The following is a 10,710-nucleotide window of genomic DNA, read 5'->3' as shown; positions in this document are numbered from 1 at the left end:
ACATATTATCAATGTGCAACCGATTTGCAAGATACAACTCACACATCTCGGTTTCAAGAATATAAGATGTTATCGTCTCACCAATCACTCGTGATATAATTCATGGAGTGATCCAAGTGAGCGTGGGTTTAATCCAATGCTCAAATCATATTCATAAGCACTCATGAACGTTGCAGCAAACATTTGCTTATGTCTAATACTCTTTAGACAATCCACACACCAATTCACGACAGTCTTTATTCATACCTACTTCCAACATATGAACGACTGTGGCCCGTTCGAATAATTTGACTGTTCTAAACCAATTATTCAGGAAGTCAAAACATGCAAAGTGAAACACAAGAATAATACTAATCCCATATGGCCTCAAACCTTTGAGCATAAATAAAACACCTTTTATTTATCACCATATCGATTACTCATTATTTGTTGTTTTGGGTAATCAACCTTTTACTTGAATTATTACTACACTTGTCCCATGCTCCTAGCATGCACACAATGTTTATCTATGGTTCTTACTTTGTGAAATGGATCAAATGAACACATTTCCAATCATACTCATTTCACAACTCCCAATTCTTTTCACAAGTGAAAGAATATCAAATTCTTGCCACTTATGGAATATGCTAGATTCTAACATTTTATGTAATGATCCTTTCGTAATGTCATAGCACAAAAGTCACAATGACTATTGCCAATGATATTACAAAGTCCTCTATCGGAGATTTTTACAATACAATTCCTTAGATATGATGTCTCTCACTCAAAGTACATTCCTTTGAACATCCTTTTGCATAAAAGTTTCTAATCTAGATATAGATTTTCAATATTCAATTCCCAATATGGACACGTTTCCATATTTTTCCATATGACAACTCATTCTTAATAGAATCTTATCTATTTATAATAATGTCGATATGTTCCATCCAATACTATACTTCCAACTACTCACAAGCGACCAATCCTCGACGAACTTTGGATTGTCCTTTGATAGTTGTTTAATTATCTTAGTCAAAACCGATTCTAGTCCTTTTCCCTCTAAATGCGCTAGACATTTGGAAAATTTTAGAATGGTCAAATATTATAGCATTTGCAATCGATCTTCTGGGTTGCCTAATGTCTTACATAAAGATTTGATACTTTATCAATCTTCTGCCATAGTCATTGTGCGTATGACTTCAAACCCGAAGCGTATGGGACACGATGCATAATGTCTTACATAAAGATTTGATACTTTATCAATCTTCTGCCATAATATTTTATGTGCTACGTTCTCAAAATTCGAACTATGAAGAGGAATGTCGTAATCATAATCGAAATTTGTGAACACACTATGTTTCCTTGACTAAATTTATTAACATTCCACAACCTAAGCCTTTAAATTTTGAAATGAAGCATAATATTCTCTCCCTTAATTATAGCAAAACAACTTTTCAACTCTTGCAACTTTGCAAAGTATAACTATTGTTTTCTATAATTAATATTTCTAACTTGCAATACTTTCCATAATAATCATACAATCATAACATTTATGCTCCCACTATCATGATTAACATAACACTTATGCTCCCACTAGCTTTGACATGTATTCACAAACAGCTTAACTTTCAGAAAAACAATGCTTATTGAATTTCTTAAGTTCATGTTTCTAATACCTAATGCTTTGATAATTCTTTATCTAAGCTTATACACCTTTTCCCTTGATAGCTCATATGTGTGTCTAAACAATTCAGACTAATTTCCAAACCTCACAATTCAAATCATGGAAAGGGATATCGTAACCATAATCGAATTCGAGAATACAATTTTCACAATCACTATCTTTTTAAAATCTTTCTTAGTGAAAGCGTTTCCTCACAGTCATTTTCATGAAGGAGCGAATCTTATGACACTTAGATTTTAATGGTGTATGTGTTCCTATCCATGTGAATTTGTCAAAACCAAAGTTTACGACAAATTCAAGCTCATATGGACTGAACTTTCTTAATCTTGATTTCTTGCCTTATGGTAACACAGCTGCCCACCATGTCTTCCAAGTAGTTAAGCAGCTCACCCTTTCCTATCAATGTACTTTCCATTGATCAAGGTGCCTGCCTTTTATGCGTTCAAATGAGAACTTATAGAACTCACATGCATAATTAACTCAATTGGAATGGCACAGAAACAAAATAGTGTCAACACGATAGGTTGTAAACCTCAACTCGTGTGCTAGTGATGATCGATAAGGTTTATTTTGATTTGTTCTTGAAACCTTTCAAGACCATTAAGACTCCCACTGACTCCTTGACATATAAGATTCTCTTGTCAATAAAAATTTCTTGACAAACAAATATTCAAGAGTTAGTGTAGTTTTTATCAAAACACTTCATAAATTGGTCCTAGTTGGTCTTTGTCTTATCCTAGACATCACAACTTTCCACAGTTGATGAATGTTATAAACCTTCTTAATACTTATCACTCAATTTCACAATCTTAACTCTAATACTTGTTTTGGAACAAAGTATGATTGACTTCTTGATTTAACCATTTCTTCAATTCTTGATTCCTCTTCTTAGACATACAATTGTACTAAGACTCACTTAGAGGATCAATTTAGATATGGTTCTTAATCATTAAGACCTATCATAAAGCATAAAAGGTACCCTCCCTTCTTCTTAGAATGGAGAAACTTTTATCTTTCTGCCTACTTGATTCTTCTTATTCGTTCTGCTATTGATTTAAACTTTTTCAATCAATTCAGAATTACACTTAATCTTGTACGTATAATCATATTTACTAAACCTTTAGCAAATCATGACGAATATCTTTGTTACTCTTATGGTGGACTTGATCAACACGCAACTTTGTGTACTCGATCTCCTAGTCCTTCACTTGACACTTTGTCAATGAATAAGTCTAATTTCCAAATATGAAATTTCTCATTCATCGTGCAACCAAGTTGCTTGATTCCAGGTTTCTGTCCAATTGAAACTTGGGTGATGAGAAACTCTCCCTATTTGGTAAATTCTCGACATCTCCACAATTAATATAATTAAGAATCAAATCCATTATTGCTAATAATAGAAACATTCAAACATCAATTTTTCATATATGCAATTGCAAGGATAAATAAATTATATAAAAATCAAAATTTATTTTATTGCGGAAAAAATTGTCCTTACAATGCTATTCATTGAAAAACTATGCTAATACATCTTTCTTAGCAATCTAATTCTAACTCTAAGTAGTAGCTCGAGAATCTAATCTTCAAGTAATCCGATCGAAATCCATTCCTTCACGGTTAGATTCTGCTCACTTCTTCCCTTAAGCTTCCTCTCTTTTCTTTGATCCTACAAAACATCAATTGTAATCTTATCACATTATGTATTAAGAATCTAGAATAGGAGCTTAAAAGAGTTAGTCAATGGATTTTACCTAAAGCAGAGTCATACGTTTTGACTCTCCCATCTCTTAGATCTCTTAGGTAAATAGGGCAGCTTCGTCTCCAATGCCCCTTCTCTTGGCAACAAAAGCAAATCGACTCTTTTGGAACAACACATGGAACTACTTCAGATATTGCCTTTCTCTTATGATCAAACTCTTCGATCATGGCACGTCTTTCGTTGCCATTGCCTATATCCATAGAGGTCTGGAAGGCAGATTCACCAATCAACTTTGCTTTTCTATTGCACCAAACCTTTGCTGATTCAGCAGCAATAAGCATATAGGTGAGATCTATAAGGGTCACGTCGCAGTTCAGCATATAGTACTCTCTTACGAACCCACTATACGAGTTAGGAAGTGACTGAAGAACCCAATCAACAGCCATCTCCTCACAGACAACAGATCGCAACATTCTTAACCGATCAATGTGTAACTTTATCCCTAGGACATGTGCACACACCGACGTTTCTTCTTTATGTTTACTTGCCAAAAGGGCTTGAGTGAGCTTGAACCTTTCAAGCCTTCGAACTTGTGGGTTAGGGAGAATAATTGGAGGATGTGGAGGAAGTGAAGCATGATCTCTTGTTCCTCGATCGAATCGTGGAATATCATCTTCATGTGGAATGCTTGTTCCACGGGATTTGGGAAGACCATAGTTGTCGTACTTTAACATCTACAAAACGGGAGAAAACGAATTCAAGTTATTTGATTGATTGAGTCCTTAGTAAATCACCCAAATGAGATACTAAGGCTAGGACCCAACACAATACACTACAACCTAGAAAAGGGATGCCGTAATCTAGTTGCAGAATATTTGAAGGTAAGTGAATGACGATTCACTAATTTCCACCATGAAAAATGAAAAAAGAAATTTAATTTTTAAATCTATGAAAACTCCTAGATCCTTTGAGATTCATTGAACATTTCAATGGCATGTTTAAATCTCGATATGCCCCTCTAGTTTGTGACTGGGATGCCGAGGATCACAAAGCGGGTGTGAATAACCATGCAAACTTACATGGTGCCCTCACTGTTGGATTAATGTCTAAGTCCATAACTATAATTGGTAAGACTTGACCCGACCCGGCATGGTCCATTTGGGTTGCAAACCTTCATGCACTTAGATAGACTATAATGAGAGAAATAAGACACTTATGGTTATTAATATATTATAAGTTCTAGTATATTAATAATAAGAATAATAAGATTGTTTAATTAGTATTGATCAAGAATTAATCTAGGATTAATTAAGTGATCAAAAGAAGACTAATTAAATATATGGATTGATTGTGTAAATCATCCATACTTATATAGTGGGCTAATGCTCCATGGATAATCAAGTTGGGCTAAAACCCATAGGATGGTCCATGGGTGCTCCATGGTGTATTTGAACCCATGGATCCAAGGAAATGGAAAGTCATGACAATTAAGGATTTACCCTAATTGTAACACTATATAATGATATTATTCTTGACAAAAATCGGCCACTAGGATTATTCTAGAGAGGGCTAGCCGATTTCATGAAGTGTAGAACTCTCTCAAGTTATTCTAAGTGTTTTGATAACTGTGATTCCATTTGAGGCTTCCACACTATTGGGGCTAGGCACTCAAGCTTCATGAAGACTTTCTACATCAAAGAGGTATGTATTCTATCTTGTTATATTCATGTTTTGTATGATAGATTAGGGTGATACCTTGGATATTCTTATTTGCATGTATAATAGAGAAAACATAGATCCAAGGTATTTAGGGTTGCATGTACACTTAGGAGTGTTAGAATGCTCAAAACCCAACAGTGGTATCAGAGCCTAGGCATGTTTTCTTGTTATACTTGCAAATGGAGCTGAAAAATCGAGTTGTGATGCTGTCAGCCCAGCAGACTCGCCGAGTCCATGAAGGGACTCGACGAGTCCAAGGCAAAATTCATCCAACTCGCCGAGTTATGTTCATGCACTCGACGAGTTGGACCCCAGACAGCATATTTTCGAGGTTTTTGGCTAGAAATGGACTAGGAACATTACCCTACGTTGTTTTTGAACTTATAAACTTGTTTTTTAATGTGGTAATGTTCATGCTAATCCATTTTCAAAGATAATTGTCAATAGATTCATGTTTTGTATTAGTTTAAGGTTTAGACTAATTACATGAAGAAGTTTGATATGAATTATCTTGTTCTTATGAGTTGCTTAGATTAATAGAAAAGTTAATTGAAATAGTTGTTTTCAATCCATTTTAATCTAAGAGTTGAGTTTAAAATGTGTTTGTGTAACTTGTCCTCAAGTTACATGAAGAGTCACTTTAAAGACTCATAAAACTCATAAAAGTTGGTAATGGTTACAAAATGAAGAGTCATGTGTCATTGAATTTTTTTTTTTTATGACTCCATAACTTGTCCTCAAGTTATGGAAATTCAAGAGTCACTTCATTTAATAAAATAAAATAAAATAAAAAAAAGTGTAACCTTAATTAATTCCATAAGTTATAAAATAAAGAAAAGATTAATTCTTTTATTAGTTTAAAGTCTTCCATAAGTTATGGAACTTGAAGAGTTTTTGGATTAAAACTACTTTAAACACATAAGTTATGGAATTAATTAGTTTTGAATAGTTTCAAAACTTGCCCTCAAGTTTTGGAATTTGAAAAGTTTTCACTTATGAATACTTTAATTCCAAGTTAGCCCTTAGAATTTTAAAAAAAAGGTTAAAATTCAACACTTATACTATTTATAACATTAATGGTTAATTATTATATATATGTATAAGAACAAGTCGTTTTACCGTTAGTAGGCCTCATTCACGAAGCCGGTCTATAAGGTGGGTATAAGGTTGTTGCCTATAAAATGGCGACTTAATGGGTGTCTACTCTCACCCACCGCTTGCTTGACTGGTGGAGGGTCGTTAGCCGAACGGGTAGGACAATGACTTTAAATTCTCCCTTCATTAAAAGTATTAATGATAAATACTAAAGTAACTAAAATCTTAATAATTCCCAATCTTAGTTACTTTAGGAAAAATGTGAATTTGGTGCTAACCCATGGAATTCACACTTTGTACCTTACCAAGTCGTTGGTGGAGCGTGTGTGGTTAACCGGCACACTAACTTGGACTAGTAAGGACCACGAAGGGTGACTTAATGTTTGTCATAGATCAATGGAGCGTGTGTGGTTAACCGGCACATTGATTAGGTGATAATATTAAGGATACCAAGTGAATTGGTATGGTTATTCACACCTTGTTTTGTGATCCTCGGCATCCCAGTCACAAAATTTGAGAGGGCACACTCGAGATTGAAACATGCCATTGAAAAGTTCAATGAATCTCAAAAGATCTAGGAATTTCAAATCCAATTAAAACCTAATAAATTATTTCGTTTTTCATGGTGGAAATTGGTGAATCGTCATTCGCCTACCTTCAAATATTTTATAGCTTGGATTACGGCATCCCTCTTCTAAGTTATAAAATAGTTTGTTGGGTCCTAGCCTTAATATTTCATATTGGGTGTCATATTAAGGACTTTAAATCAACTATCTTGAATATCTCCCAAAACATGTCTGGTTTAGACATTTATGATCTTCCCAAATCTCTTGAAGATGATGTTCCTCAACATCATGCTTCACTTCCTTTATCTCCTCTAATTATTCTCCCTCACCCACAAGTTCTTGAAAAGTTTAAAGTCACTCAAGCCCTATTGGCAAGTTAAGGTCTTGGTGTGGTCACATCTTGGAGATGTAGTCACATATTGACAAGACGGGAGAGTTGGGTGTCAAAGTCTCGTGAAAGTTGGATGTTCAATCACTTTCTTAGTAACATAGCGGGTCACTTTGGGACTACTATGAGACAGACTATGACACGAGCCTTAATGATCTTATCTATTTGTTTTGTGCTGTGGAATCAGCAATGATTTGGAACACTAGTAAAGCAAATTTTGTTAGAAGATCAACTTCCCAAACCTTAAATGGACATTGGCAATGGTAGCATTGGATATCTAGAAAAGCATTTCTCTTCCCAATGGAAAGGGATCGGCCATAGTCAACTCGGTTGACCAAATGGTAAAGAGAAAGGCTAAGTCTGAAATAGTCTCATGTGCCATTATCAAAGGGTCTCCATATGTTTATATTGCCAAAGAAAGGGGCATTGGTTGCGAAGCTGCCCTATTTACCTGAAAGGTCATAAGGTTGATCAAGTCAAGAGGTTTGACTCTACTTCGGGTAAAATACATTGTATAACTCTGTTAAGTTCCTATTTGGAGATTCTTATTACATAATGTGAATGGGTCACATGCTGATGTCTTTTAAGAATCAAAGAAAAGATAGGAAGCTTAAAGTAAGTATATGCTGATTCTGATTGCGAAGATGGGTTTCGATCGCATGGTTCGGTAATCAGAATTTTGAGCTGTTGCTTAAGAGTTATAATATATTGCTTGTGAATAGATAACAACAAGGTTTTCATGTGGATTGTAAGGATAAGTTTTTCCGCAAAGTTTTAAAATAAAAGAAAAAAAGGTTTTAATTTTATTTATTTTAAAAATATCCTTACAATGACATCGGTGGAAAATTGTTGCTTATATGTTTCCAGTAATAGCAATATTGGAAAGTGGATTTGATTCTTTCATTTGTGGTAGTGTCTGAATTTACCAAATGAAGAAAGTTTTTCATCACCCAAGTTTCAATTGGACAGAAACTTGGAATCATACAAGTTGTATTGTATGATGAATGAGAATTTTCATCTTTGAAAAATTAAGACTAATTCTTTGATCACATGTATATGTGAGTCAATTGAAGGACTAAGGAATTAGGTACACTGGGTGTGCGCTGGTCAAGGTCCACCACAAAGATTGATTTGTCATGATTTACTAAAGATTAGTAAATATGATTATACTTATAAGGTTAAGTATAATTTTGTAACATTGGAAAACGAATAAGAAGAATCAAATTAGGCAGAAAGATAAAAGTTTCTCAAATCTGAAAGGACGGGAGAGTACTTTAGTATCAGCTTTGTGATCATCTTAATGATTAAGAAACCATATCAAAATTTGTTCTCTAAGAAAGTCTTAGTGCATTCTTATGACTAAGAAGAAGGGATCTTGAAATTGTTGAAATGGTTAAATCAAGAAGATGAATCATACTTCGTTCCAATACAAGTCTTGGAGTCATACTCCAAGATTGTAATTTGAGTGACATGTCTTAAAGAAGGTTTAAAACACTTATCAAATGTAAGAGTAAAATGTTTTCTACTCTTGTACATTTGAAATTGGTAAGTTGTGATGTCTTGGATGAGACAAAGACCAACTAAGACCAATTGTGTGAAGTGTTAGTCTTGATAAGAATCCGCACTATCCCTTGAATATTTGTTTTATCAAGGAATGGTTCTTGACTAGGAAAACTTATATGTCAAAGGGACAGTGGGAGCCTTAAAGATCCTGAAAGAGTTTCAAGATTTAATCAAGAGTGAAACCTGTAATTTATCACTAGCACACGACTTAAGGTTTTCAACCTATCGTGTTGACATAATTCTTATTTCTGTACCTACTTCAAATAAGTTGAATTTACATGTGAGTTATCAGAGTTCAACTTGGAAGCATTGGTGGGCCTTGTGTTACCAAGGTGACAAGAAACTAAGATTGAATAAGTTTAATCCATGTAGGGCTGAATTTGTCACTAACCTTATCTTGTGATTATGGTTTTGACAAATTCGCATGGATAGGAACTCATACACCATTAAATCTAAGTGTCATAAGGTTTCTCTCCGATTCATGAAAATGATGGTGAGGAAATGCTTTCACTTAATAGATTTTAAGTAGATATCAATTGTGTCATTTGCATTTTCAAAAGTCATTAGTGGAGCGCATGTGGTTAACCGGCACACTAACATGGACTTGTGAGAAATGGCAAATGCCTAAGCAATTGAGACTATGATTACGGCATCCCTTTTCATAGTTCTGAAAATTGTTTAGACACACATGTGAGCTATCTAAGAAAGGGTGTATGAATCTAAATTTCAGAAGTCCAACAGATTTCTGGAAATGTGTCAGAGCTAGTGGGAGCATAAGTGTTATGCTGATAATCATCATGTTAGTGGGAGCATGACTATTATGATTAGTATTGCAAGCTAGCAATGTTAATTATAGAAAACAAAGTTTCAATCCGTGAAGTTGCAGGGGTTGAAAAGTTGTTTTGCTATAATTAAGGGAGAGGAAATTATACTTCATGTCAATTCTAAATCTTAGATTGAGATTTTAATCATCTTTAGTCAAGAATATATGTGAATTTTGTGTTGGAATGGTTCAACTTGAAGAAATTCTATATATATTGCTTTTTCAAAATTCGATTATGATTACGGCATCCCTCTTCATAGTTAAATTTTGAAAACATGGCAAATAAAAAATATTGTAGCAAAAGACTGGTCTAGTGTCATGTCTTTATGTCAAACATCATGAATAGTATCCCATATGCTTCGGATATAGGATCGATTTCATGTGCTATAATATTCATCCTTTCTAAATTTTCCAAATGCTTAAGGCATTTAGAAGGGAAAAGTCTAGAACTGGATATGACTAAAGTGATTAAGCAATTGTCGAGGACAATCTGAGGTTCGCCAAAGATTGGTTGCTCAGGGACATTTGGAAGTCTAGTGTTAATTTTGGTAGGACCATATCGACATTTTCTGAAAAGAGGTAACTCTTGTTCGGAAGTGATAGTCAAATAGGACTATGGAAATGTCTCCATAGGTGGAAGTGATTCAATCTATGTAAGATTAGGAAACTTAATGCAAAAAGGATGTTCCCAAGGAGCTGATCTCCTTTGGAATGCTCTGTAATGGTTGTTGTCAAGTCTTTCTGACTTTGTGCATAATCATTACAAGAGGATCAATGCATATAAGTTTAGAATCTAACAGATTTCAGTAAATGACATAAATTTGGAATTCTTGCATTTACAATAAGGATTTGGGATTGTGAAATGAGTATCATTGGAATCATGTTCAATTGATCTACATCACAATGTAAGGATCATAGACAAACATAGTGTGCATACTTGGGGTATGGCATAACTATTGTTTAGAAAAACAAAGTGTACATGCTAGGAGCATGGGACGACTGTTGTTTTTATTCAAGTCTTAAGTTGATTATTTGAAACATTGAATAATGTGTAATCAATATGGTGATAAATAAAAGGTGGTTTTATTTATAGTCAAAAGGGTTCTGAGACCATATTAGATTCGATTATTATTGTATTTCACTTTGCATGTTTTGACTTCCAAAATAGCTAGGTTATTCTTTCCGGATGACTAA

This window comes from Lactuca sativa, chromosome 9 (genome assembly GCF_002870075.4).
Source record: "Lactuca sativa cultivar Salinas chromosome 9, Lsat_Salinas_v11, whole genome shotgun sequence".
In the NCBI taxonomy this organism is placed as follows: Eukaryota; Viridiplantae; Streptophyta; class Magnoliopsida; order Asterales; family Asteraceae; genus Lactuca; species Lactuca sativa.
Note: the sequence above shows the minus strand (reverse complement) of the source record.